Source organism: Schistocerca cancellata, unplaced genomic scaffold (assembly GCF_023864275.1).
Source record: "Schistocerca cancellata isolate TAMUIC-IGC-003103 unplaced genomic scaffold, iqSchCanc2.1 HiC_scaffold_423, whole genome shotgun sequence".
Taxonomy (NCBI): domain Eukaryota; kingdom Metazoa; phylum Arthropoda; class Insecta; order Orthoptera; family Acrididae; genus Schistocerca; species Schistocerca cancellata.
The window spans coordinates 59,747-82,798 of record NW_026046440.1 but is presented as its reverse complement, the minus strand read 5'-3'; the positions used below and the strand labels follow the sequence as shown (position 1 = coordinate 82,798).

Below are 23,052 nucleotides of genomic sequence, written 5' to 3'. Positions count from 1 at the left end.
TAGAACGGCGTGCTCCGGACGCATTTCGTGGACACGAACGCCAGCAATGATGAGAGCAAAAGGCGCCTACAAATCCTGTCGTTGCACCACGCACTGTTCTACGGCAATTCACGAAGCAGAAGCTGTTTTCTTTGCAGGCAATGAGTGCAGCCGTCTTCGACACAGGAAACCATTACACGTTTGGCAGCTGTGGGATTGGAACCCACGCCTCCGAAGAGACTGGTGCCTGAAACCAGCGCCTTACACCGCTCGGCCACGCTACCTACACAACACGCGCGTCACAAGAGCTGCATCCTACCCCACGAGAACACACAGCAGCGGCACAAAAATGAGACGCAAAAACTGGCAACGGTGGGATTCGAACCCACGCCTCCGAAGAGACTGGTGCCTAAAACCAGCGCCTTAGACCGCTCGGCCACGTTACCGTTGGACCACGACCGGCAAAACGTTTCCTTTGTAGTACAAAGATCACTCCGAAATGTAAGTGTCTTGGCAATCGCTGTGCCGTGTATGTCCACTGCTCTCCCACTGGAAGCGTCTCTTTAGGCCATCCACAACAAGAAAATGCCGTGCCCGCCGTATGGGAGCGACGCCACTTGTCTGTAGCTGTCGTAGTTAAGGAGACAGCAGCTCCTGGATTCGAACCCACGCCTACGAAGAGACTGGTGCCTTAAACCAGTGCCTTAGAGCGCTTTTTTTCGTTGTTTTTTTTCCATGCAGCAGATCCACACATGACGTGGCTCACTGGAGTAGTATGCGACATAGGATGGAAAATACAGTTCCCGCCCGGGATCGAACTGGGGGTCCTTCTGCGTGTGAAGCAGACGCGATAACCGCTACACTACTTTTTTTTTATTTTTGAGCGCTCGGCCACGCTACGTGCGCTGCATTGGGCGCCAGTTTTCCCAGCATTTGTAGAAACAGTGCACGTCACAGCTTCCTGTTCTGCTGGCACTGGTTGCTCATCCATCGCACTTCAAACAACTGCCCTTTTCGACTGCAGAGAGCAGCGGACGTCCGCGCTCTGGGAGGCGACATTACATGTTGGTGATGAAGTGGTAGTACAAACTGCGGCCTGCGGAACACGAGTGAAAAATCAAGAGAGCACTGTAATTTCGAGTACTCGTGCACTATCTCTATAGCAACGGCAGCAAGGCAAAACTTTCAAAAGTGCCGTGACCAGGATTCGAACCTGGGTTATTGCGGCCACAACGCAATGTCCTAACCACTAGACGATCACGGCCACGGAGGCGCCCGCCAAAGCAGCTGGCGGGAATGCAAGTGGTGGTACACAGCAAAGCCCAGCCCACAGTGTCACGCCACAGCAGTGTCAGACACGTTCTCCATCACATGTATACAAACAAATGAACGCGCCTGCGCTGTCAGGACACTAACTACAGTGGTTAGCTGCATTCACCTCCGTGGCAATGTCTTGCAGTGCTCCAAGCCTCTTCGCTACAGGTACGTGGCTCGACAACAAGTGGACACACGCCGCATCTCTCTCGCCGTCGGGTGTTGCCGTGAATCATACTTAACGTAGCTTTCTGCACGCGTCAGCGTAGCGTCAGTCGAGCAAAGTCGACACAAGTCGCATAAGAGGAGCAACAAAAACGCGCATTTCCGGTACCGGGAATCGAACCCGGGCCTCCTGGGTGAGAGCCAGGTATCCTAGCCACTAGACCACACCGGATAACGACGGCAGTGCTCTTCCAGCGAACGCAGCAATCACGCACGGTTAACTGACGACAACTGTAAAAAAATCCACTCTCTCACGTTATAGAACGGCGTGCTCCGGACGCATTTCGTGGACACGAACGCCAGCAATGATGAGAGCAAAAGGCGCCTACAAATCCTGTCGTTGCACCACGCACTGTTCTACGGCAATTCACGAAGCAGAAGCTGTTTTCTTTGCAGGCAATGAGTGCAGCCGTCTTCGACACAGGAAACCATTACACGTTTGGCAGCTGTGGGATTGGAACCCACGCCTCCGAAGAGACTGGTGCCTGAAACCAGCGCCTTACACCGCTCGGCCACGCTACCTACACAACACGCGCGTCACAAGAGCTGCATCCTACCCCACGAGAACACACAGCAGCGGCACAAAAATGAGACGCAAAAACTGGCAACGGTGGGATTCGAACCCACGCCTCCGAAGAGACTGGTGCCTAAAACCAGCGCCTTAGACCGCTCGGCCACGTTACCGTTGGACCACGACCGGCAAAACGTTTCCTTTGTAGTACAAAGATCACTCCGAAATGTAAGTGTCTTGGCAATCGCTGTGCCGTGTATGTCCACTGCTCTCCCACTGGAAGCGTCTCTTTAGGCCATCCACAACAAGAAAATGCCGTGCCCGCCGTATGGGAGCGACGCCACTTGTCTGTAGCTGTCGTAGTTAAGGAGACAGCAGCTCCTGGATTCGAACCCACGCCTACGAAGAGACTGGTGCCTTAAACCAGTGCCTTAGAGCGCTTTTTTTCGTTGTTTTTTTTCCATGCAGCAGATCCACACATGACGTGGCTCACTGGAGTAGTATGCGACATAGGATGGAAAATACAGTTCCCGCCCGGGATCGAACTGGGGGTCCTTCTGCGTGTGAAGCAGACGCGATAACCGCTACACTACTTTTTTTTTATTTTTGAGCGCTCGGCCACGCTACGTGCGCTGCATTGGGCGCCAGTTTTCCCAGCATTTGTAGAAACAGTGCACGTCACAGCTTCCTGTTCTGCTGGCACTGGTTGCTCATCCATCGCACTTCAAACAACTGCCCTTTTCGACTGCAGAGAGCAGCGGACGTCCGCGCTCTGGGAGGCGACATTACATGTTGGTGATGAAGTGGTAGTACAAACTGCGGCCTGCGGAACACGAGTGAAAAATCAAGAGAGCACTGTAATTTCGAGTACTCGTGCACTATCTCTATAGCAACGGCAGCAAGGCAAAACTTTCAAAAGTGCCGTGACCAGGATTCGAACCTGGGTTATTGCGGCCACAACGCAATGTCCTAACCACTAGACGATCACGGCCACGGAGGCGCCCGCCAAAGCAGCTGGCGGGAATGCAAGTGGTGGTACACAGCAAAGCCCAGCCCACAGTGTCACGCCACAGCAGTGTCAGACACGTTCTCCATCACATGTATACAAACAAATGAACGCGCCTGCGCTGTCAGGACACTAACTACAGTGGTTAGCTGCATTCACCTCCGTGGCAATGTCTTGCAGTCCTCCAAGCCTCTTCGCTACAGGTACGTGGCTCGACAACAAGTGGACACACGCCGCATCTCTCTCGCCGTCGGGTGTTGCCGTGAATCATACTTAACGTAGCTTTCTGCACGCGTCAGCGTAGCGTCAGTCGAGCAAAGTCGAGACAAGTCGCATAAGAGGAGCAACAAAAACGCGCATTTCCGGTACCGGGAATCGAACCCGGGCCTCCTGGGTGAGAGCCAGGTATCCTAGCCACTAGACCACACCGGATAACGACGGCAGTGCTCTTCCAGCGAACGCAGCAATCACGCACGGTTAACTGACGACAACTGTAAAAAAATCCACTCTCTCACGTTATAGAACGGCGTGCTCCGGACGCATTTCGTGGACACGAACGCCAGCAATGATGAGAGCAAAAGGCGCCTACAAATCCTGTCGTTGCACCACGCACTGTTCTACGGCAATTCACGAAGCAGAAGCTGTTTTCTTTGCAGGCAATGAGTGCAGCCGTCTTCGACACAGGAAACCATTACACGTTTGGCAGCTGTGGGATTGGAACCCACGCCTCCGAAGAGACTGGTGCCTGAAACCAGCGCCTTACACCGCTCGGCCACGCTACCTACACAACACGCGCGTCACAAGAGCTGCATCCTACCCCACGAGAACACACAGCAGCGGCACAAAAATGAGACGCAAAAACTGGCAACGGTGGGATTCGAACCCACGCCTCCGAAGAGACTGGTGCCTAAAACCAGCGCCTTAGACCGCTCGGCCACGTTACCGTTGGACCACGACCGGCAAAACGTTTCCTTTGTAGTACAAAGATCACTCCGAAATGTAAGTGTCTTGGCAATCGCTGTGCCGTGTATGTCCACTGCTCTCCCACTGGAAGCGTCTCTTTAGGCCATCCACAACAAGAAAATGCCGTGCCCGCCGTATGGGAGCGACGCCACTTGTCTGTAGCTGTCGTAGTTAAGGAGACAGCAGCTCCTGGATTCGAACCCACGCCTACGAAGAGACTGGTGCCTTAAACCAGTGCCTTAGAGCGCTTTTTTTCGTTGTTTTTTTTCCATGCAGCAGATCCACACATGACGTGGCTCACTGGAGTAGTATGCGACATAGGATGGAAAATACAGTTCCCGCCCGGGATCGAACTGGGGGTCCTTCTGCGTGTGAAGCAGACGCGATAACCGCTACACTACTTTTTTTTTATTTTTGAGCGCTCGGCCACGCTACGTGCGCTGCATTGGGCGCCAGTTTTCCCAGCATTTGTAGAAACAGTGCACGTCACAGCTTCCTGTTCTGCTGGCACTGGTTGCTCATCCATCGCACTTCAAACAACTGCCCTTTTCGACTGCAGAGAGCAGCGGACGTCCGCGCTCTGGGAGGCGACATTACATGTTGGTGATGAAGTGGTAGTACAAACTGCGGCCTGCGGAACACGAGTGAAAAATCAAGAGAGCACTGTAATTTCGAGTACTCGTGCACTATCTCTATAGCAACGGCAGCAAGGCAAAACTTTCAAAAGTGCCGTGACCAGGATTCGAACCTGGGTTATTGCGGCCACAACGCAATGTCCTAACCACTAGACGATCACGGCCACGGAGGCGCCCGCCAAAGCAGCTGGCGGGAATGCAAGTGGTGGTACACAGCAAAGCCCAGCCCACAGTGTCACGCCACAGCAGTGTCAGACACGTTCTCCATCACATGTATACAAACAAATGAACGCGCCTGCGCTGTCAGGACACTAACTACAGTGGTTAGCTGCATTCACCTCCGTGGCAATGTCTTGCAGTGCTCCAAGCCTCTTCGCTACAGGTACGTGGCTCGACAACAAGTGGACACACGCCGCATCTCTCTCGCCGTCGGGTGTTGCCGTGAATCATACTTAACGTAGCTTTCTGCACGCGTCAGCGTAGCGTCAGTCGAGCAAAGTCGACACAAGTCGCATAAGAGGAGCAACAAAAACGCGCATTTCCGGTACCGGGAATCGAACCCGGGCCTCCTGGGTGAGAGCCAGGTATCCTAGCCACTAGACCACACCGGATAACGACGGCAGTGCTCTTCCAGCGAACGCAGCAATCACGCACGGTTAACTGACGACAACTGTAAAAAAATCCACTCTCTCACGTTATAGAACGGCGTGCTCCGGACGCATTTCGTGGACACGAACGCCAGCAATGATGAGAGCAAAAGGCGCCTACAAATCCTGTCGTTGCACCACGCACTGTTCTACGGCAATTCACGAAGCAGAAGCTGTTTTCTTTGCAGGCAATGAGTGCAGCCGTCTTCGACACAGGAAACCATTACACGTTTGGCAGCTGTGGGATTGGAACCCACGCCTCCGAAGAGACTGGTGCCTGAAACCAGCGCCTTACACCGCTCGGCCACGCTACCTACACAACACGCGCGTCACAAGAGCTGCATCCTACCCCACGAGAACACACAGCAGCGGCACAAAAATGAGACGCAAAAACTGGCAACGGTGGGATTCGAACCCACGCCTCCGAAGAGACTGGTGCCTAAAACCAGCGCCTTAGACCGCTCGGCCACGTTACCGTTGGACCACGACCGGCAAAACGTTTCCTTTGTAGTACAAAGATCACTCCGAAATGTAAGTGTCTTGGCAATCGCTGTGCCGTGTATGTCCACTGCTCTCCCACTGGAAGCGTCTCTTTAGGCCATCCACAACAAGAAAATGCCGTGCCCGCCGTATGGGAGCGACGCCACTTGTCTGTAGCTGTCGTAGTTAAGGAGACAGCAGCTCCTGGATTCGAACCCACGCCTACGAAGAGACTGGTGCCTTAAACCAGTGCCTTAGAGCGCTTTTTTTCGTTGTTTTTTTTCCATGCAGCAGATCCACACATGACGTGGCTCACTGGAGTAGTATGCGACATAGGATGGAAAATACAGTTCCCGCCCGGGATCGAACTGGGGGTCCTTCTGCGTGTGAAGCAGACGCGATAACCGCTACACTACTTTTTTTTTATTTTTGAGCGCTCGGCCACGCTACGTGCGCTGCATTGGGCGCCAGTTTTCCCAGCATTTGTAGAAACAGTGCACGTCACAGCTTCCTGTTCTGCTGGCACTGGTTGCTCATCCATCGCACTTCAAACAACTGCCCTTTTCGACTGCAGAGAGCAGCGGACGTCCGCGCTCTGGGAGGCGACATTACATGTTGGTGATGAAGTGGTAGTACAAACTGCGGCCTGCGGAACACGAGTGAAAAATCAAGAGAGCACTGTAATTTCGAGTACTCGTGCACTATCTCTATAGCAACGGCAGCAAGGCAAAACTTTCAAAAGTGCCGTGACCAGGATTCGAACCTGGGTTATTGCGGCCACAACGCAATGTCCTAACCACTAGACGATCACGGCCACGGAGGCGCCCGCCAAAGCAGCTGGCGGGAATGCAAGTGGTGGTACACAGCAAAGCCCAGCCCACAGTGTCACGCCACAGCAGTGTCAGACACGTTCTCCATCACATGTATACAAACAAATGAACGCGCCTGCGCTGTCAGGACACTAACTACAGTGGTTAGCTGCATTCACCTCCGTGGCAATGTCTTGCAGTCCTCCAAGCCTCTTCGCTACAGGTACGTGGCTCGACAACAAGTGGACACACGCCGCATCTCTCTCGCCGTCGGGTGTTGCCGTGAATCATACTTAACGTAGCTTTCTGCACGCGTCAGCGTAGCGTCAGTCGAGCAAAGTCGAGACAAGTCGCATAAGAGGAGCAACAAAAACGCGCATTTCCGGTACCGGGAATCGAACCCGGGCCTCCTGGGTGAGAGCCAGGTATCCTAGCCACTAGACCACACCGGATAACGACGGCAGTGCTCTTCCAGCGAACGCAGCAATCACGCACGGTTAACTGACGACAACTGTAAAAAAATCCACTCTCTCACGTTATAGAACGGCGTGCTCCGGACGCATTTCGTGGACACGAACGCCAGCAATGATGAGAGCAAAAGGCGCCTACAAATCCTGTCGTTGCACCACGCACTGTTCTACGGCAATTCACGAAGCAGAAGCTGTTTTCTTTGCAGGCAATGAGTGCAGCCGTCTTCGACACAGGAAACCATTACACGTTTGGCAGCTGTGGGATTGGAACCCACGCCTCCGAAGAGACTGGTGCCTGAAACCAGCGCCTTACACCGCTCGGCCACGCTACCTACACAACACGCGCGTCACAAGAGCTGCATCCTACCCCACGAGAACACACAGCAGCGGCACAAAAATGAGACGCAAAAACTGGCAACGGTGGGATTCGAACCCACGCCTCCGAAGAGACTGGTGCCTAAAACCAGCGCCTTAGACCGCTCGGCCACGTTACCGTTGGACCACGACCGGCAAAACGTTTCCTTTGTAGTACAAAGATCACTCCGAAATGTAAGTGTCTTGGCAATCGCTGTGCCGTGTATGTCCACTGCTCTCCCACTGGAAGCGTCTCTTTAGGCCATCCACAACAAGAAAATGCCGTGCCCGCCGTATGGGAGCGACGCCACTTGTCTGTAGCTGTCGTAGTTAAGGAGACAGCAGCTCCTGGATTCGAACCCACGCCTACGAAGAGACTGGTGCCTTAAACCAGTGCCTTAGAGCGCTTTTTTTCGTTGTTTTTTTTCCATGCAGCAGATCCACACATGACGTGGCTCACTGGAGTAGTATGCGACATAGGATGGAAAATACAGTTCCCGCCCGGGATCGAACTGGGGGTCCTTCTGCGTGTGAAGCAGACGCGATAACCGCTACACTACTTTTTTTTTATTTTTGAGCGCTCGGCCACGCTACGTGCGCTGCATTGGGCGCCAGTTTTCCCAGCATTTGTAGAAACAGTGCACGTCACAGCTTCCTGTTCTGCTGGCACTGGTTGCTCATCCATCGCACTTCAAACAACTGCCCTTTTCGACTGCAGAGAGCAGCGGACGTCCGCGCTCTGGGAGGCGACATTACATGTTGGTGATGAAGTGGTAGTACAAACTGCGGCCTGCGGAACACGAGTGAAAAATCAAGAGAGCACTGTAATTTCGAGTACTCGTGCACTATCTCTATAGCAACGGCAGCAAGGCAAAACTTTCAAAAGTGCCGTGACCAGGATTCGAACCTGGGTTATTGCGGCCACAACGCAATGTCCTAACCACTAGACGATCACGGCCACGGAGGCGCCCGCCAAAGCAGCTGGCGGGAATGCAAGTGGTGGTACACAGCAAAGCCCAGCCCACAGTGTCACGCCACAGCAGTGTCAGACACGTTCTCCATCACATGTATACAAACAAATGAACGCGCCTGCGCTGTCAGGACACTAACTACAGTGGTTAGCTGCATTCACCTCCGTGGCAATGTCTTGCAGTCCTCCAAGCCTCTTCGCTACAGGTACGTGGCTCGACAACAAGTGGACACACGCCGCATCTCTCTCGCCGTCGGGTGTTGCCGTGAATCATACTTAACGTAGCTTTCTGCACGCGTCAGCGTAGCGTCAGTCGAGCAAAGTCGACACAAGTCGCATAAGAGGAGCAACAAAAACGCGCATTTCCGGTACCGGGAATCGAACCCGGGCCTCCTGGGTGAGAGCCAGGTATCCTAGCCACTAGACCACACCGGATAACGACGGCAGTGCTCTTCCAGCGAACGCAGCAATCACGCACGGTTAACTGACGACAACTGTAAAAAAATCCACTCTCTCACGTTATAGAACGGCGTGCTCCGGACGCATTTCGTGGACACGAACGCCAGCAATGATGAGAGCAAAAGGCGCCTACAAATCCTGTCGTTGCACCACGCACTGTTCTACGGCAATTCACGAAGCAGAAGCTGTTTTCTTTGCAGGCAATGAGTGCAGCCGTCTTCGACACAGGAAACCATTACACGTTTGGCAGCTGTGGGATTGGAACCCACGCCTCCGAAGAGACTGGTGCCTGAAACCAGCGCCTTACACCGCTCGGCCACGCTACCTACACAACACGCGCGTCACAAGAGCTGCATCCTACCCCACGAGAACACACAGCAGCGGCACAAAAATGAGACGCAAAAACTGGCAACGGTGGGATTCGAACCCACGCCTCCGAAGAGACTGGTGCCTAAAACCAGCGCCTTAGACCGCTCGGCCACGTTACCGTTGGACCACGACCGGCAAAACGTTTCCTTTGTAGTACAAAGATCACTCCGAAATGTAAGTGTCTTGGCAATCGCTGTGCCGTGTATGTCCACTGCTCTCCCACTGGAAGCGTCTCTTTAGGCCATCCACAACAAGAAAATGCCGTGCCCGCCGTATGGGAGCGACGCCACTTGTCTGTAGCTGTCGTAGTTAAGGAGACAGCAGCTCCTGGATTCGAACCCACGCCTACGAAGAGACTGGTGCCTTAAACCAGTGCCTTAGAGCGCTTTTTTTCGTTGTTTTTTTTCCATGCAGCAGATCCACACATGACGTGGCTCACTGGAGTAGTATGCGACATAGGATGGAAAATACAGTTCCCGCCCGGGATCGAACTGGGGGTCCTTCTGCGTGTGAAGCAGACGCGATAACCGCTACACTACTTTTTTTTTATTTTTGAGCGCTCGGCCACGCTACGTGCGCTGCATTGGGCGCCAGTTTTCCCAGCATTTGTAGAAACAGTGCACGTCACAGCTTCCTGTTCTGCTGGCACTGGTTGCTCATCCATCGCACTTCAAACAACTGCCCTTTTCGACTGCAGAGAGCAGCGGACGTCCGCGCTCTGGGAGGCGACATTACATGTTGGTGATGAAGTGGTAGTACAAACTGCGGCCTGCGGAACACGAGTGAAAAATCAAGAGAGCACTGTAATTTCGAGTACTCGTGCACTATCTCTATAGCAACGGCAGCAAGGCAAAACTTTCAAAAGTGCCGTGACCAGGATTCGAACCTGGGTTATTGCGGCCACAACGCAATGTCCTAACCACTAGACGATCACGGCCACGGAGGCGCCCGCCAAAGCAGCTGGCGGGAATGCAAGTGGTGGTACACAGCAAAGCCCAGCCCACAGTGTCACGCCACAGCAGTGTCAGACACGTTCTCCATCACATGTATACAAACAAATGAACGCGCCTGCGCTGTCAGGACACTAACTACAGTGGTTAGCTGCATTCACCTCCGTGGCAATGTCTTGCAGTCCTCCAAGCCTCTTCGCTACAGGCACGTGGCTCGACAACAAGTGGACACACGCCGCATCTCTCTCGCCGTCGGGTGTTGCCGTGAATCATACTTAACGTAGCTTTCTGCACGCGTCAGCGTAGCGTCAGTCGAGCAAAGTCGAGACAAGTCGCATAAGAGGAGCAACAAAAACGCGCATTTCCGGTACCGGGAATCGAACCCGGGCCTCCTGGGTGAGAGCCAGGTATCCTAGCCACTAGACCACACCGGATAACGACGGCAGTGCTCTTCCAGCGAACGCAGCAATCACGCACGGTTAACTGACGACAACTGTAAAAAAATCCACTCTCTCACGTTATAGAACGGCGTGCTCCGGACGCATTTCGTGGACACGAACGCCAGCAATGATGAGAGCAAAAGGCGCCTACAAATCCTGTCGTTGCACCACGCACTGTTCTACGGCAATTCACGAAGCAGAAGCTGTTTTCTTTGCAGGCAATGAGTGCAGCCGTCTTCGACACAGGAAACCATTACACGTTTGGCAGCTGTGGGATTGGAACCCACGCCTCCGAAGAGACTGGTGCCTGAAACCAGCGCCTTACACCGCTCGGCCACGCTACCTACACAACACGCGCGTCACAAGAGCTGCATCCTACCCCACGAGAACACACAGCAGCGGCACAAAAATGAGACGCAAAAACTGGCAACGGTGGGATTCGAACCCACGCCTCCGAAGAGACTGGTGCCTAAAACCAGCGCCTTAGACCGCTCGGCCACGTTACCGTTGGACCACGACCGGCAAAACGTTTCCTTTGTAGTACAAAGATCACTCCGAAATGTAAGTGTCTTGGCAATCGCTGTGCCGTGTATGTCCACTGCTCTCCCACTGGAAGCGTCTCTTTAGGCCATCCACAACAAGAAAATGCCGTGCCCGCCGTATGGGAGCGACGCCACTTGTCTGTAGCTGTCGTAGTTAAGGAGACAGCAGCTCCTGGATTCGAACCCACGCCTACGAAGAGACTGGTGCCTTAAACCAGTGCCTTAGAGCGCTTTTTTTCGTTGTTTTTTTTCCATGCAGCAGATCCACACATGACGTGGCTCACTGGAGTAGTATGCGACATAGGATGGAAAATACAGTTCCCGCCCGGGATCGAACTGGGGGTCCTTCTGCGTGTGAAGCAGACGCGATAACCGCTACACTACTTTTTTTTTATTTTTGAGCGCTCGGCCACGCTACGTGCGCTGCATTGGGCGCCAGTTTTCCCAGCATTTGTAGAAACAGTGCACGTCACAGCTTCCTGTTCTGCTGGCACTGGTTGCTCATCCATCGCACTTCAAACAACTGCCCTTTTCGACTGCAGAGAGCAGCGGACGTCCGCGCTCTGGGAGGCGACATTACATGTTGGTGATGAAGTGGTAGTACAAACTGCGGCCTGCGGAACACGAGTGAAAAATCAAGAGAGCACTGTAATTTCGAGTACTCGTGCACTATCTCTATAGCAACGGCAGCAAGGCAAAACTTTCAAAAGTGCCGTGACCAGGATTCGAACCTGGGTTATTGCGGCCACAACGCAATGTCCTAACCACTAGACGATCACGGCCACGGAGGCGCCCGCCAAAGCAGCTGGCGGGAATGCAAGTGGTGGTACACAGCAAAGCCCAGCCCACAGTGTCACGCCACAGCAGTGTCAGACACGTTCTCCATCACATGTATACAAACAAATGAACGCGCCTGCGCTGTCAGGACACTAACTACAGTGGTTAGCTGCATTCACCTCCGTGGCAATGTCTTGCAGTCCTCCAAGCCTCTTCGCTACAGGTACGTGGCTCGACAACAAGTGGACACACGCCGCATCTCTCTCGCCGTCGGGTGTTGCCGTGAATCATACTTAACGTAGCTTTCTGCACGCGTCAGCGTAGCGTCAGTCGAGCAAAGTCGAGACAAGTCGCATAAGAGGAGCAACAAAAACGCGCATTTCCGGTACCGGGAATCGAACCCGGGCCTCCTGGGTGAGAGCCAGGTATCCTAGCCACTAGACCACACCGGATAACGACGGCAGTGCTCTTCCAGCGAACGCAGTAATCACGCACGGTTAACTGACGACAACTGTAAAAAAATCCACTCTCTCACGTTATAGAACGGCGTGCTCCGGACGCATTTCGTGGACACGAACGCCAGCAATGATGAGAGCAAAAGGCGCCTACAAATCCTGTCGTTGCACCACGCACTGTTCTACGGCAATTCACGAAGCAGAAGCTGTTTTCTTTGCAGGCAATGAGTGCAGCCGTCTTCGACACAGGAAACCATTACACGTTTGGCAGCTGTGGGATTGGAACCCACGCCTCCGAAGAGACTGGTGCCTGAAACCAGCGCCTTACACCGCTCGGCCACGCTACCTACACAACACGCGCGTCACAAGAGCTGCATCCTACCCCACGAGAACACACAGCAGCGGCACAAAAATGAGACGCAAAAACTGGCAACGGTGGGATTCGAACCCACGCCTCCGAAGAGACTGGTGCCTAAAACCAGCGCCTTAGACCGCTCGGCCACGTTACCGTTGGACCACGACCGGCAAAACGTTTCCTTTGTAGTACAAAGATCACTCCGAAATGTAAGTGTCTTGGCAATCGCTGTGCCGTGTATGTCCACTGCTCTCCCACTGGAAGCGTCTCTTTAGGCCATCCACAACAAGAAAATGCCGTGCCCGCCGTATGGGAGCGACGCCACTTGTCTGTAGCTGTCGTAGTTAAGGAGACAGCAGCTCCTGGATTCGAACCCACGCCTACGAAGAGACTGGTGCCTTAAACCAGTGCCTTAGAGCGCTTTTTTTCGTTGTTTTTTTTCCATGCAGCAGATCCACACATGACGTGGCTCACTGGAGTAGTATGCGACATAGGATGGAAAATACAGTTCCCGCCCGGGATCGAACTGGGGGTCCTTCTGCGTGTGAAGCAGACGCGATAACCGCTACACTACTTTTTTTTTATTTTTGAGCGCTCGGCCACGCTACGTGCGCTGCATTGGGCGCCAGTTTTCCCAGCATTTGTAGAAACAGTGCACGTCACAGCTTCCTGTTCTGCTGGCACTGGTTGCTCATCCATCGCACTTCAAACAACTGCCCTTTTCGACTGCAGAGAGCAGCGGACGTCCGCGCTCTGGGAGGCGACATTACATGTTGGTGATGAAGTGGTAGTACAAACTGCGGCCTGCGGAACACGAGTGAAAAATCAAGAGAGCACTGTAATTTCGAGTACTCGTGCACTATCTCTATAGCAACGGCAGCAAGGCAAAACTTTCAAAAGTGCCGTGACCAGGATTCGAACCTGGGTTATTGCGGCCACAACGCAATGTCCTAACCACTAGACGATCACGGCCACGGAGGCGCCCGCCAAAGCAGCTGGCGGGAATGCAAGTGGTGGTACACAGCAAAGCCCAGCCCACAGTGTCACGCCACAGCAGTGTCAGACACGTTCTCCATCACATGTATACAAACAAATGAACGCGCCTGCGCTGTCAGGACACTAACTACAGTGGTTAGCTGCATTCACCTCCGTGGCAATGTCTTGCAGTCCTCCAAGCCTCTTCGCTACAGGTACGTGGCTCGACAACAAGTGGACACACGCCGCATCTCTCTCGCCGTCGGGTGTTGCCGTGAATCATACTTAACGTAGCTTTCTGCACGCGTCAGCGTAGCGTCAGTCGAGCAAAGTCGAGACAAGTCGCATAAGAGGAGCAACAAAAACGCGCATTTCCGGTACCGGGAATCGAACCCGGGCCTCCTGGGTGAGAGCCAGGTATCCTAGCCACTAGACCACACCGGATAACGACGGCAGTGCTCTTCCAGCGAACGCAGCAATCACGCACGGTTAACTGACGACAACTGTAAAAAAATCCACTCTCTCACGTTATAGAACGGCGTGCTCCGGACGCATTTCGTGGACACGAACGCCAGCAATGATGAGAGCAAAAGGCGCCTACAAATCCTGTCGTTGCACCACGCACTGTTCTACGGCAATTCACGAAGCAGAAGCTGTTTTCTTTGCAGGCAATGAGTGCAGCCGTCTTCGACACAGGAAACCATTACACGTTTGGCAGCTGTGGGATTGGAACCCACGCCTCCGAAGAGACTGGTGCCTGAAACCAGCGCCTTACACCGCTCGGCCACGCTACCTACACAACACGCGCGTCACAAGAGCTGCATCCTACCCCACGAGAACACACAGCAGCGGCACAAAAATGAGACGCAAAAACTGGCAACGGTGGGATTCGAACCCACGCCTCCGAAGAGACTGGTGCCTAAAACCAGCGCCTTAGACCGCTCGGCCACGTTACCGTTGGACCACGACCGGCAAAACGTTTCCTTTGTAGTACAAAGATCACTCCGAAATGTAAGTGTCTTGGCAATCGCTGTGCCGTGTATGTCCACTGCTCTCCCACTGGAAGCGTCTCTTTAGGCCATCCACAACAAGAAAATGCCGTGCCCGCCGTATGGGAGCGACGCCACTTGTCTGTAGCTGTCGTAGTTAAGGAGACAGCAGCTCCTGGATTCGAACCCACGCCTACGAAGAGACTGGTGCCTTAAACCAGTGCCTTAGAGCGCTTTTTTTCGTTGTTTTTTTTCCATGCAGCAGATCCACACATGACGTGGCTCACTGGAGTAGTATGCGACATAGGATGGAAAATACAGTTCCCGCCCGGGATCGAACTGGGGGTCCTTCTGCGTGTGAAGCAGACGCGATAACCGCTACACTACTTTTTTTTTATTTTTGAGCGCTCGGCCACGCTACGTGCGCTGCATTGGGCGCCAGTTTTCCCAGCATTTGTAGAAACAGTGCACGTCACAGCTTCCTGTTCTGCTGGCACTGGTTGCTCATCCATCGCACTTCAAACAACTGCCCTTTTCGACTGCAGAGAGCAGCGGACGTCCGCGCTCTGGGAGGCGACATTACATGTTGGTGATGAAGTGGTAGTACAAACTGCGGCCTGCGGAACACGAGTGAAAAATCAAGAGAGCACTGTAATTTCGAGTACTCGTGCACTATCTCTATAGCAACGGCAGCAAGGCAAAACTTTCAAAAGTGCCGTGACCAGGATTCGAACCTGGGTTATTGCGGCCACAACGCAATGTCCTAACCACTAGACGATCACGGCCACGGAGGCGCCCGCCAAAGCAGCTGGCGGGAATGCAAGTGGTGGTACACAGCAAAGCCCAGCCCACAGTGTCACGCCACAGCAGTGTCAGACACGTTCTCCATCACATGTATACAAACAAATGAACGCGCCTGCGCTGTCAGGACACTAACTACAGTGGTTAGCTGCATTCACCTCCGTGGCAATGTCTTGCAGTCCTCCAAGCCTCTTCGCTACAGGTACGTGGCTCGACAACAAGTGGACACACGCCGCATCTCTCTCGCCGTCGGGTGTTGCCGTGAATCATACTTAACGTAGCTTTCTGCACGCGTCAGCGTAGCGTCAGTCGAGCAAAGTCGACACAAGTCGCATAAGAGGAGCAACAAAAACGCGCATTTCCGGTACCGGGAATCGAACCCGGGCCTCCTGGGTGAGAGCCAGGTATCCTAGCCACTAGACCACACCGGATAACGACGGCAGTGCTCTTCCAGCGAACGCAGCAATCACGCACGGTTAACTGACGACAACTGTAAAAAAATCCACTCTCTCACGTTATAGAACGGCGTGCTCCGGACGCATTTCGTGGACACGAACGCCAGCAATGATGAGAGCAAAAGGCGCCTACAAATCCTGTCGTTGCACCACGCACTGTTCTACGGCAATTCACGAAGCAGAAGCTGTTTTCTTTGCAGGCAATGAGTGCAGCCGTCTTCGACACAGGAAACCATTACACGTTTGGCAGCTGTGGGATTGGAACCCACGCCTCCGAAGAGACTGGTGCCTGAAACCAGCGCCTTACACCGCTCGGCCACGCTACCTACACAACACGCGCGTCACAAGAGCTGCATCCTACCCCACGAGAACACACAGCAGCGGCACAAAAATGAGACGCAAAAACTGGCAACGGTGGGATTCGAACCCACGCCTCCGAAGAGACTGGTGCCTAAAACCAGCGCCTTAGACCGCTCGGCCACGTTACCGTTGGACCACGACCGGCAAAACGTTTCCTTTGTAGTACAAAGATCACTCCGAAATGTAAGTGTCTTGGCAATCGCTGTGCCGTGTATGTCCACTGCTCTCCCACTGGAAGCGTCTCTTTAGGCCATCCACAACAAGAAAATGCCGTGCCCGCCGTATGGGAGCGACGCCACTTGTCTGTAGCTGTCGTAGTTAAGGAGACAGCAGCTCCTGGATTCGAACCCACGCCTACGAAGAGACTGGTGCCTTAAACCAGTGCCTTAGAGCGCTTTTTTTCGTTGTTTTTTTTCCATGCAGCAGATCCACACATGACGTGGCTCACTGGAGTAGTATGCGACATAGGATGGAAAATACAGTTCCCGCCCGGGATCGAACTGGGGGTCCTTCTGCGTGTGAAGCAGACGCGATAACCGCTACACTACTTTTTTTTTATTTTTGAGCGCTCGGCCACGCTACGTGCGCTGCATTGGGCGCCAGTTTTCCCAGCATTTGTAGAAACAGTGCACGTCACAGCTTCCTGTTCTGCTGGCACTGGTTGCTCATCCATCGCACTTCAAACAACTGCCCTTTTCGACTGCAGAGAGCAGCGGACGTCCGCGCTCTGGGAGGCGACATTACATGTTGGTGATGAAGTGGTAGTACAAACTGCGGCCTGCGGAACACGAGTGAAAAATCAAGAGAGCACTGTAATTTCGAGTACTCGTGCACTATCTCTATAGCAACGGCAGCAAGGCAAAACTTTCAAAAGTGCCGTGACCAGGATTCGAACCTGGGTTATTGCGGCCACAACGCAATGTCCTAACCACTAGACGATCACGGCCACGGAGGCGCCCGCCAAAGCAGCTGGCGGGAATGCAAGTGGTGGTACACAGCAAAGCCCAGCCCACAGTGTCACGCCACAGCAGTGTCAGACACGTTCTCCATCACATGTATACAAACAAATGAACGCGCCTGCGCTGTCAGGACACTAACTACAGTGGTTAGCTGCATTCACCTCCGTGGCAATGTCTTGCAGTCCTCCAAGCCTCTTCGCTACAGGTACGTGGCTCGACAACAAGTGGACACACGCCGCATCTCTCTCGCCGTCGGGTGTTGCCGTGAATCATACTTAACGTAGCTTTCTGCACGCGTCAGCGTAGCGTCAGTCGAGCAAAGTCGAGACAAGTCGCATAAGAGGAGCAACAAAAACGCGCATTTCCGGTACCGGGAATCGAACCCGAGCCTCCTGGGTGAGAGCCAGGTATCCTAGCCACTAGACCACACCGGATAACGACGGCAGTGCTCTTCCAGCGAACGCAGCAATCACGCACGGTTAACTGACGACAACTGTAAAAAAATCCACTCTCTCACGTTATAGAACGGCGTGCTCCGGACGCATTTCGTGGACACGAACGCCAGCAATGATGAGAGCAAAAGGCGCCTACAAATCCTGTCGTTGCACCACGCACTGTTCTACGGCAATTCACGAAGCAGAAGCTGTTTTCTTTGCAGGCAATGAGTGCAGCCGTCTTCGACACAGGAAACCATTACACGTTTGGCAGCTGTGGGATTGGAACCCACGCCTCCGAAGAGACTGGTGCCTGAAACCAGCGCCTTACACCGCTCGGCCACGCTACCTACACAACACGCGCGTCACAAGAGCTGCATCCTACCCCACGAGAACACACAGCAGCGGCACAAAAATGAGACGCAAAAACTGGCAACGGTGGGATTCGAACCCACGCCTCCGAAGAGACTGGTGCCTAAAACCAGCGCCTTAGACCGCTCGGCCACGTTACCGTTGGACCACGACCGGCAAAACGTTTCCTTTGTAGTACAAAGATCACTCCGAAATGTAAGTGTCTTGGCAATCGCTGTGCCGTGTATGTCCACTGCTCTCCCACTGGAAGCGTCTCTTTAGGCCATCCACAACAAGAAAATGCCGTGCCCGCCGTATGGGAGCGACGCCACTTGTCTGTAGCTGTCGTAGTTAAGGAGACAGCAGCTCCTGGATTCGAACCCACGCCTACGAAGAGACTGGTGCCTTAAACCAGTGCCTTAGAGCGCTTTTTTTCGTTGTTTTTTTTCCATGCAGCAGATCCACACATGACGTGGCTCACTGGAGTAGTATGCGACATAGGATGGAAAATACAGTTCCCGCCCGGGATCGAACTGGGGGTCCTTCTGCGTGTGAAGCAGACGCGATAACCGCTACACTACTTTTTTTTTATTTTTGAGCGCTCGGCCACGCTACGTGCGCTGCATTGGGCGCCAGTTTTCCCAGCATTTGTAGAAACAGTGCACGTCACAGCTTCCTGTTCTGCTGGCACTGGTTGCTCATCCATCGCACTTCAAACAACTGCCCTTTTCGACTGCAGAGAGCAGCGGACGTCCGCGCTCTGGGAGGCGACATTACATGTTGGTGATGAAGTGGTAGTACAAACTGCGGCCTGCGGAACACGAGTGAAAAATCAAGAGAGCACTGTAATTTCGAGTACTCGTGCACTATCTCTATAGCAACGGCAGCAAGGCAAAACTTTCAAAAGTGCCGTGACCAGGATTCGAACCTGGGTTATTGCGGCCACAACGCAATGTCCTAACCACTAGACGATCACGGCCACGGAGGCGCCCGCCAAAGCAGCTGGCGGGAATGCAAGTGGTGGTACACAGCAAAGCCCAGCCCACAGTGTCACGCCACAGCAGTGTCAGACACGTTCTCCATCACATGTATACAAACAAATGAACGCGCCTGCGCTGTCAGGACACTAACTACAGTGGTTAGCTGCATTCACCTCCGTGGCAATGTCTTGCAGTCCTCCAAGCCTCTTCGCTACAGGTACGTGGCTCGACAACAAGTGGACACACGCCGCATCTCTCTCGCCGTCGGGTGTTGCCGTGAATCATACTTAACGTAGCTTTCTGCACGCGTCAGCGTAGCGTCAGTCGAGCAAAGTCGAGACAAGTCGCATAAGAGGAGCAACAAAAACGCGCATTTCCGGTACCGGGAATCGAACCCGGGCCTCCTGGGTGAGAGCCAGGTATCCTAGCCACTAGACCACACCGGATAACGACGGCAGTGCTCTTCCAGCGAACGCAGCAATCACGCACGGTTAACTGACGACAACTGTAAAAAAATCCACTCTCTCACGTTATAGAACGGCGTGCTCCGGACGCATTTCGTGGACACGAACGCCAGCAATGATGAGAGCAAAAGGCGCCTACAAATCCTGTCGTTGCACCACGCACTGTTCTACGGCAATTCACGAAGCAGAAGCTGTTTTCTTTGCAGGCAATGAGTGCAGCCGTCTTCGACACAGGAAACCATTACACGTTTGGCAGCTGTGGGATTGGAACCCACGCCTCCGAAGAGACTGGTGCCTGAAACCAGCGCCTTACACCGCTCGGCCACGCTACCTACACAACACGCGCGTCACAAGAGCTGCATCCTACCCCACGAGAACACACAGCAGCGGCACAAAAATGAGACGCAAAAACTGGCAACGGTGGGATTCGAACCCACGCCTCCGAAGAGACTGGTGCCTAAAACCAGCGCCTTAGACCGCTCGGCCACGTTACCGTTGGACCACGACCGGCAAAACGTTTCCTTTGTAGTACAAAGATCACTCCGAAATGTAAGTGTCTTGGCAATCGCTGTGCCGTGTATGTCCACTGCTCTCCCACTGGAAGCGTCTCTTTAGGCCATCCACAACAAGAAAATGCCGTGCCCGCCGTATGGGAGCGACGCCACTTGTCTGTAGCTGTCGTAGTTAAGGAGACAGCAGCTCCTGGATTCGAACCCACGCCTACGAAGAGACTGGTGCCTTAAACCAGTGCCTTAGAGCGCTTTTTTTCGTTGTTTTTTTTCCATGCAGCAGATCCACACATGACGTGGCTCACTGGAGTAGTATGCGACATAGGATGGAAAATACAGTTCCCGCCCGGGATCGAACTGGGGGTCCTTCTGCGTGTGAAGCAGACGCGATAACCGCTACACTACTTTTTTTTTATTTTTGAGCGCTCGGCCACGCTACGTGCGCTGCATTGGGCGCCAGTTTTCCCAGCATTTGTAGAAACAGTGCACGTCACAGCTTCCTGTTCTGCTGGCACTGGTTGCTCATCCATCGCACTTCAAACAACTGCCCTTTTCGACTGCAGAGAGCAGCGGACGTCCGCGCTCTGGGAGGCGACATTACATGTTGGTGATGAAGTGGTAGTACAAACTGCGGCCTGCGGAACACGAGTGAAAAATCAAGAGAGCACTGTAATTTCGAGTACTCGTGCACTATCTCTATAGCAACGGCAGCAAGGCAAAACTTTCAAAAGTGCCGTGACCAGGATTCGAACCTGGGTTATTGCGGCCACAACGCAATGTCCTAACCACTAGACGATCACGGCCACGGAGGCGCCCGCCAAAGCAGCTGGCGGGAATGCAAGTGGTGGTACACAGCAAAGCCCAGCCCACAGTGTCACGCCACAGCAGTGTCAGACACGTTCTCCATCACATGTATACAAACAAATGAACGCGCCTGCGCTGTCAGGACACTAACTACAGTGGTTAGCTGCATTCACCTCCGTGGCAATGTCTTGCAGTCCTCCAAGCCTCTTCGCTACAGGTACGTGGCTCGACAACAAGTGGACACACGCCGCATCTCTCTCGCCGTCGGGTGTTGCCGTGAATCATACTTAACGTAGCTTTCTGCACGCGTCAGCGTAGCGTCAGTCGAGCAAAGTCGAGACAAGTCGCATAAGAGGAGCAACAAAAACGCGCATTTCCGGTACCGGGAATCGAACCCGGGCCTCCTGGGTGAGAGCCAGGTATCCTAGCCACTAGACCACACCGGATAACGACGGCAGTGCTCTTCCAGCGAACGCAGCAATCACGCACGGTTAACTGACGACAACTGTAAAAAAATCCACTCTCTCACGTTATAGAACGGCGTGCTCCGGACGCATTTCGTGGACACGAACGCCAGCAATGATGAGAGCAAAAGGCGCCTACAAATCCTGTCGTTGCACCACGCACTGTTCTACGGCAATTCACGAAGCAGAAGCTGTTTTCTTTGCAGGCAATGAGTGCAGCCGTCTTCGACACAGGAAACCATTACACGTTTGGCAGCTGTGGGATTGGAACCCACGCCTCCGAAGAGACTGGTGCCTGAAACCAGCGCCTTACACCGCTCGGCCACGCTACCTACACAACACGCGCGTCACAAGAGCTGCATCCTACCCCACGAGAACACACAGCAGCGGCACAAAAATGAGACGCAAAAACTGGCAACGGTGGGATTCGAACCCACGCCTCCGAAGAGACTGGTGCCTAAAACCAGCGCCTTAGACCGCTCGGCCACGTTACCGTTGGACCACGACCGGCAAAACGTTTCCTTTGTAGTACAAAGATCACTCCGAAATGTAAGTGTCTTGGCAATCGCTGTGCCGTGTATGTCCACTGCTCTCCCACTGGAAGCGTCTCTTTAGGCCATCCACAACAAGAAAATGCCGTGCCCGCCGTATGGGAGCGACGCCACTTGTCTGTAGCTGTCGTAGTTAAGGAGACAGCAGCTCCTGGATTCGAACCCACGCCTACGAAGAGACTGGTGCCTTAAACCAGTGCCTTAGAGCGCTTTTTTTCGTTGTTTTTTTTCCATGCAGCAGATCCACACATGACGTGGCTCACTGGAGTAGTATGCGACATAGGATGGAAAATACAGTTCCCGCCCGGGATCGAACTGGGGGTCCTTCTGCGTGTGAAGCAGACGCGATAACCGCTACACTACTTTTTTTTTTATTTTTGAGCGCTCGGCCACGCTACGTGCGCTGCATTGGGCGCCAGTTTTCCCAGCATTTGTAGAAACAGTGCACGTCACAGCTTCCTGTTCTGCTGGCACTGGTTGCTCATCCATCGCACTTCAAACAACTGCCCTTTTCGACTGCAGAGAGCAGCGGACGTCCGCGCTCTGGGAGGCGACATTACATGTTGGTGATGAAGTGGTAGTACAAACTGCGGCCTGCGGAACACGAGTGAAAAATCAAGAGAGCACTGTAATTTCGAGTACTCGTGCACTATCTCTATAGCAACGGCAGCAAGGCAAAACTTTCAAAAGTGCCGTGACCAGGATTCGAACCTGGGTTATTGCGGCCACAACGCAATGTCCTAACCACTAGACGATCACGGCCACGGAGGCGCCCGCCAAAGCAGCTGGCGGGAATGCAAGTGGTGGTACACAGCAAAGCCCAGCCCACAGTGTCACGCCACAGCAGTGTCAGACACGTTCTCCATCACATGTATACAAACAAATGAACGCGCCTGCGCTGTCAGGACACTAACTACAGTGGTTAGCTGCATTCACCTCCGTGGCAATGTCTTGCAGTCCTCCAAGCCTCTTCGCTACAGGTACGTGGCTCGACAACAAGTGGACACACGCCGCATCTCTCTCGCCGTCGGGTGTTGCCGTGAATCATACTTAACGTAGCTTTCTGCACGCGTCAGCGTAGCGTCAGTCGAGCAAAGTCGAGACAAGTCGCATAAGAGGAGCAACAAAAACGCGCATTTCCGGTACCGGGAATCGAACCCGGGCCTCCTGGGTGAGAGCCAGGTATCCTAGCCACTAGACCACACCGGATAACGACGGCAGTGCTCTTCCAGCGAACGCAGCAATC

At 53.6% G+C, this 23,052-nt stretch overlaps 52 non-coding genes across 52 annotated transcripts; all 52 read right to left on the bottom strand.

The window, feature by feature from the left end:
- Positions 1 to 181: 181 nt before the first annotated feature.
- Trnal-cag (transfer RNA leucine (anticodon CAG)) lies at positions 182 to 263 on the bottom strand. Its single transcript has one exon. It is a non-coding gene; the product is annotated as a tRNA-Leu (tRNA).
- Positions 264 to 343: 80 nt separating this feature from the next.
- On the bottom strand, positions 344 to 425 carry Trnal-uag (transfer RNA leucine (anticodon UAG)). The gene has a single exon. It is a non-coding gene; the product is annotated as a tRNA-Leu (tRNA).
- Positions 426 to 1,171: 746 nt separating this feature from the next.
- Positions 1,172 to 1,243, bottom strand: Trnah-gug (transfer RNA histidin (anticodon GUG)). Its single transcript has one exon. It is a non-coding gene; the product is annotated as a tRNA-His (tRNA).
- A 375-nt stretch (positions 1,244 to 1,618) lies between these two features.
- Trnae-cuc (transfer RNA glutamic acid (anticodon CUC)) lies at positions 1,619 to 1,690 on the bottom strand. Its single transcript has one exon. It is a non-coding gene; the product is annotated as a tRNA-Glu (tRNA).
- Positions 1,691 to 1,958: 268 nt separating this feature from the next.
- On the bottom strand, positions 1,959 to 2,040 carry Trnal-cag (transfer RNA leucine (anticodon CAG)). Its single transcript has one exon. It is a non-coding gene; the product is annotated as a tRNA-Leu (tRNA).
- An 80-nt stretch (positions 2,041 to 2,120) lies between these two features.
- Trnal-uag (transfer RNA leucine (anticodon UAG)) lies at positions 2,121 to 2,202 on the bottom strand. The gene has a single exon. It is a non-coding gene; the product is annotated as a tRNA-Leu (tRNA).
- A 746-nt stretch (positions 2,203 to 2,948) lies between these two features.
- On the bottom strand, positions 2,949 to 3,020 carry Trnah-gug (transfer RNA histidin (anticodon GUG)). The gene has a single exon. It is a non-coding gene; the product is annotated as a tRNA-His (tRNA).
- Positions 3,021 to 3,395: 375 nt separating this feature from the next.
- Positions 3,396 to 3,467, bottom strand: Trnae-cuc (transfer RNA glutamic acid (anticodon CUC)). Its single transcript has one exon. It is a non-coding gene; the product is annotated as a tRNA-Glu (tRNA).
- Positions 3,468 to 3,735: 268 nt separating this feature from the next.
- Trnal-cag (transfer RNA leucine (anticodon CAG)) lies at positions 3,736 to 3,817 on the bottom strand. Its single transcript has one exon. It is a non-coding gene; the product is annotated as a tRNA-Leu (tRNA).
- An 80-nt stretch (positions 3,818 to 3,897) lies between these two features.
- Trnal-uag (transfer RNA leucine (anticodon UAG)) lies at positions 3,898 to 3,979 on the bottom strand. The gene has a single exon. It is a non-coding gene; the product is annotated as a tRNA-Leu (tRNA).
- A 746-nt stretch (positions 3,980 to 4,725) lies between these two features.
- On the bottom strand, positions 4,726 to 4,797 carry Trnah-gug (transfer RNA histidin (anticodon GUG)). Its single transcript has one exon. It is a non-coding gene; the product is annotated as a tRNA-His (tRNA).
- Positions 4,798 to 5,172: 375 nt separating this feature from the next.
- Trnae-cuc (transfer RNA glutamic acid (anticodon CUC)) lies at positions 5,173 to 5,244 on the bottom strand. The gene has a single exon. It is a non-coding gene; the product is annotated as a tRNA-Glu (tRNA).
- Positions 5,245 to 5,512: 268 nt separating this feature from the next.
- On the bottom strand, positions 5,513 to 5,594 carry Trnal-cag (transfer RNA leucine (anticodon CAG)). The gene has a single exon. It is a non-coding gene; the product is annotated as a tRNA-Leu (tRNA).
- An 80-nt stretch (positions 5,595 to 5,674) lies between these two features.
- On the bottom strand, positions 5,675 to 5,756 carry Trnal-uag (transfer RNA leucine (anticodon UAG)). Its single transcript has one exon. It is a non-coding gene; the product is annotated as a tRNA-Leu (tRNA).
- A 746-nt stretch (positions 5,757 to 6,502) lies between these two features.
- Trnah-gug (transfer RNA histidin (anticodon GUG)) lies at positions 6,503 to 6,574 on the bottom strand. The gene has a single exon. It is a non-coding gene; the product is annotated as a tRNA-His (tRNA).
- A 375-nt stretch (positions 6,575 to 6,949) lies between these two features.
- On the bottom strand, positions 6,950 to 7,021 carry Trnae-cuc (transfer RNA glutamic acid (anticodon CUC)). Its single transcript has one exon. It is a non-coding gene; the product is annotated as a tRNA-Glu (tRNA).
- Positions 7,022 to 7,289: 268 nt separating this feature from the next.
- On the bottom strand, positions 7,290 to 7,371 carry Trnal-cag (transfer RNA leucine (anticodon CAG)). Its single transcript has one exon. It is a non-coding gene; the product is annotated as a tRNA-Leu (tRNA).
- An 80-nt stretch (positions 7,372 to 7,451) lies between these two features.
- Trnal-uag (transfer RNA leucine (anticodon UAG)) lies at positions 7,452 to 7,533 on the bottom strand. Its single transcript has one exon. It is a non-coding gene; the product is annotated as a tRNA-Leu (tRNA).
- Positions 7,534 to 8,279: 746 nt separating this feature from the next.
- Trnah-gug (transfer RNA histidin (anticodon GUG)) lies at positions 8,280 to 8,351 on the bottom strand. The gene has a single exon. It is a non-coding gene; the product is annotated as a tRNA-His (tRNA).
- Positions 8,352 to 8,726: 375 nt separating this feature from the next.
- Positions 8,727 to 8,798, bottom strand: Trnae-cuc (transfer RNA glutamic acid (anticodon CUC)). Its single transcript has one exon. It is a non-coding gene; the product is annotated as a tRNA-Glu (tRNA).
- A 268-nt stretch (positions 8,799 to 9,066) lies between these two features.
- On the bottom strand, positions 9,067 to 9,148 carry Trnal-cag (transfer RNA leucine (anticodon CAG)). Its single transcript has one exon. It is a non-coding gene; the product is annotated as a tRNA-Leu (tRNA).
- Positions 9,149 to 9,228: 80 nt separating this feature from the next.
- Positions 9,229 to 9,310, bottom strand: Trnal-uag (transfer RNA leucine (anticodon UAG)). Its single transcript has one exon. It is a non-coding gene; the product is annotated as a tRNA-Leu (tRNA).
- Positions 9,311 to 10,056: 746 nt separating this feature from the next.
- Positions 10,057 to 10,128, bottom strand: Trnah-gug (transfer RNA histidin (anticodon GUG)). Its single transcript has one exon. It is a non-coding gene; the product is annotated as a tRNA-His (tRNA).
- Positions 10,129 to 10,503: 375 nt separating this feature from the next.
- Positions 10,504 to 10,575, bottom strand: Trnae-cuc (transfer RNA glutamic acid (anticodon CUC)). The gene has a single exon. It is a non-coding gene; the product is annotated as a tRNA-Glu (tRNA).
- A 268-nt stretch (positions 10,576 to 10,843) lies between these two features.
- On the bottom strand, positions 10,844 to 10,925 carry Trnal-cag (transfer RNA leucine (anticodon CAG)). The gene has a single exon. It is a non-coding gene; the product is annotated as a tRNA-Leu (tRNA).
- Positions 10,926 to 11,005: 80 nt separating this feature from the next.
- Trnal-uag (transfer RNA leucine (anticodon UAG)) lies at positions 11,006 to 11,087 on the bottom strand. Its single transcript has one exon. It is a non-coding gene; the product is annotated as a tRNA-Leu (tRNA).
- A 746-nt stretch (positions 11,088 to 11,833) lies between these two features.
- On the bottom strand, positions 11,834 to 11,905 carry Trnah-gug (transfer RNA histidin (anticodon GUG)). Its single transcript has one exon. It is a non-coding gene; the product is annotated as a tRNA-His (tRNA).
- A 375-nt stretch (positions 11,906 to 12,280) lies between these two features.
- Positions 12,281 to 12,352, bottom strand: Trnae-cuc (transfer RNA glutamic acid (anticodon CUC)). The gene has a single exon. It is a non-coding gene; the product is annotated as a tRNA-Glu (tRNA).
- A 268-nt stretch (positions 12,353 to 12,620) lies between these two features.
- Trnal-cag (transfer RNA leucine (anticodon CAG)) lies at positions 12,621 to 12,702 on the bottom strand. Its single transcript has one exon. It is a non-coding gene; the product is annotated as a tRNA-Leu (tRNA).
- Positions 12,703 to 12,782: 80 nt separating this feature from the next.
- Trnal-uag (transfer RNA leucine (anticodon UAG)) lies at positions 12,783 to 12,864 on the bottom strand. Its single transcript has one exon. It is a non-coding gene; the product is annotated as a tRNA-Leu (tRNA).
- Positions 12,865 to 13,610: 746 nt separating this feature from the next.
- On the bottom strand, positions 13,611 to 13,682 carry Trnah-gug (transfer RNA histidin (anticodon GUG)). Its single transcript has one exon. It is a non-coding gene; the product is annotated as a tRNA-His (tRNA).
- A 375-nt stretch (positions 13,683 to 14,057) lies between these two features.
- Trnae-cuc (transfer RNA glutamic acid (anticodon CUC)) lies at positions 14,058 to 14,129 on the bottom strand. Its single transcript has one exon. It is a non-coding gene; the product is annotated as a tRNA-Glu (tRNA).
- Positions 14,130 to 14,397: 268 nt separating this feature from the next.
- Positions 14,398 to 14,479, bottom strand: Trnal-cag (transfer RNA leucine (anticodon CAG)). The gene has a single exon. It is a non-coding gene; the product is annotated as a tRNA-Leu (tRNA).
- An 80-nt stretch (positions 14,480 to 14,559) lies between these two features.
- Trnal-uag (transfer RNA leucine (anticodon UAG)) lies at positions 14,560 to 14,641 on the bottom strand. The gene has a single exon. It is a non-coding gene; the product is annotated as a tRNA-Leu (tRNA).
- Positions 14,642 to 15,387: 746 nt separating this feature from the next.
- On the bottom strand, positions 15,388 to 15,459 carry Trnah-gug (transfer RNA histidin (anticodon GUG)). Its single transcript has one exon. It is a non-coding gene; the product is annotated as a tRNA-His (tRNA).
- A 375-nt stretch (positions 15,460 to 15,834) lies between these two features.
- Positions 15,835 to 15,906, bottom strand: Trnae-cuc (transfer RNA glutamic acid (anticodon CUC)). The gene has a single exon. It is a non-coding gene; the product is annotated as a tRNA-Glu (tRNA).
- A 268-nt stretch (positions 15,907 to 16,174) lies between these two features.
- On the bottom strand, positions 16,175 to 16,256 carry Trnal-cag (transfer RNA leucine (anticodon CAG)). Its single transcript has one exon. It is a non-coding gene; the product is annotated as a tRNA-Leu (tRNA).
- An 80-nt stretch (positions 16,257 to 16,336) lies between these two features.
- Trnal-uag (transfer RNA leucine (anticodon UAG)) lies at positions 16,337 to 16,418 on the bottom strand. Its single transcript has one exon. It is a non-coding gene; the product is annotated as a tRNA-Leu (tRNA).
- Positions 16,419 to 17,164: 746 nt separating this feature from the next.
- Positions 17,165 to 17,236, bottom strand: Trnah-gug (transfer RNA histidin (anticodon GUG)). The gene has a single exon. It is a non-coding gene; the product is annotated as a tRNA-His (tRNA).
- Positions 17,237 to 17,611: 375 nt separating this feature from the next.
- On the bottom strand, positions 17,612 to 17,683 carry Trnae-cuc (transfer RNA glutamic acid (anticodon CUC)). The gene has a single exon. It is a non-coding gene; the product is annotated as a tRNA-Glu (tRNA).
- Positions 17,684 to 17,951: 268 nt separating this feature from the next.
- Trnal-cag (transfer RNA leucine (anticodon CAG)) lies at positions 17,952 to 18,033 on the bottom strand. Its single transcript has one exon. It is a non-coding gene; the product is annotated as a tRNA-Leu (tRNA).
- An 80-nt stretch (positions 18,034 to 18,113) lies between these two features.
- On the bottom strand, positions 18,114 to 18,195 carry Trnal-uag (transfer RNA leucine (anticodon UAG)). Its single transcript has one exon. It is a non-coding gene; the product is annotated as a tRNA-Leu (tRNA).
- A 746-nt stretch (positions 18,196 to 18,941) lies between these two features.
- Positions 18,942 to 19,013, bottom strand: Trnah-gug (transfer RNA histidin (anticodon GUG)). Its single transcript has one exon. It is a non-coding gene; the product is annotated as a tRNA-His (tRNA).
- Positions 19,014 to 19,388: 375 nt separating this feature from the next.
- Trnae-cuc (transfer RNA glutamic acid (anticodon CUC)) lies at positions 19,389 to 19,460 on the bottom strand. The gene has a single exon. It is a non-coding gene; the product is annotated as a tRNA-Glu (tRNA).
- A 268-nt stretch (positions 19,461 to 19,728) lies between these two features.
- Positions 19,729 to 19,810, bottom strand: Trnal-cag (transfer RNA leucine (anticodon CAG)). Its single transcript has one exon. It is a non-coding gene; the product is annotated as a tRNA-Leu (tRNA).
- Positions 19,811 to 19,890: 80 nt separating this feature from the next.
- Positions 19,891 to 19,972, bottom strand: Trnal-uag (transfer RNA leucine (anticodon UAG)). Its single transcript has one exon. It is a non-coding gene; the product is annotated as a tRNA-Leu (tRNA).
- A 746-nt stretch (positions 19,973 to 20,718) lies between these two features.
- Trnah-gug (transfer RNA histidin (anticodon GUG)) lies at positions 20,719 to 20,790 on the bottom strand. Its single transcript has one exon. It is a non-coding gene; the product is annotated as a tRNA-His (tRNA).
- Positions 20,791 to 21,165: 375 nt separating this feature from the next.
- Positions 21,166 to 21,237, bottom strand: Trnae-cuc (transfer RNA glutamic acid (anticodon CUC)). The gene has a single exon. It is a non-coding gene; the product is annotated as a tRNA-Glu (tRNA).
- Positions 21,238 to 21,505: 268 nt separating this feature from the next.
- On the bottom strand, positions 21,506 to 21,587 carry Trnal-cag (transfer RNA leucine (anticodon CAG)). Its single transcript has one exon. It is a non-coding gene; the product is annotated as a tRNA-Leu (tRNA).
- An 80-nt stretch (positions 21,588 to 21,667) lies between these two features.
- Trnal-uag (transfer RNA leucine (anticodon UAG)) lies at positions 21,668 to 21,749 on the bottom strand. The gene has a single exon. It is a non-coding gene; the product is annotated as a tRNA-Leu (tRNA).
- A 747-nt stretch (positions 21,750 to 22,496) lies between these two features.
- Positions 22,497 to 22,568, bottom strand: Trnah-gug (transfer RNA histidin (anticodon GUG)). Its single transcript has one exon. It is a non-coding gene; the product is annotated as a tRNA-His (tRNA).
- A 375-nt stretch (positions 22,569 to 22,943) lies between these two features.
- On the bottom strand, positions 22,944 to 23,015 carry Trnae-cuc (transfer RNA glutamic acid (anticodon CUC)). Its single transcript has one exon. It is a non-coding gene; the product is annotated as a tRNA-Glu (tRNA).
- Positions 23,016 to 23,052: the final 37 nt, after the last annotated feature.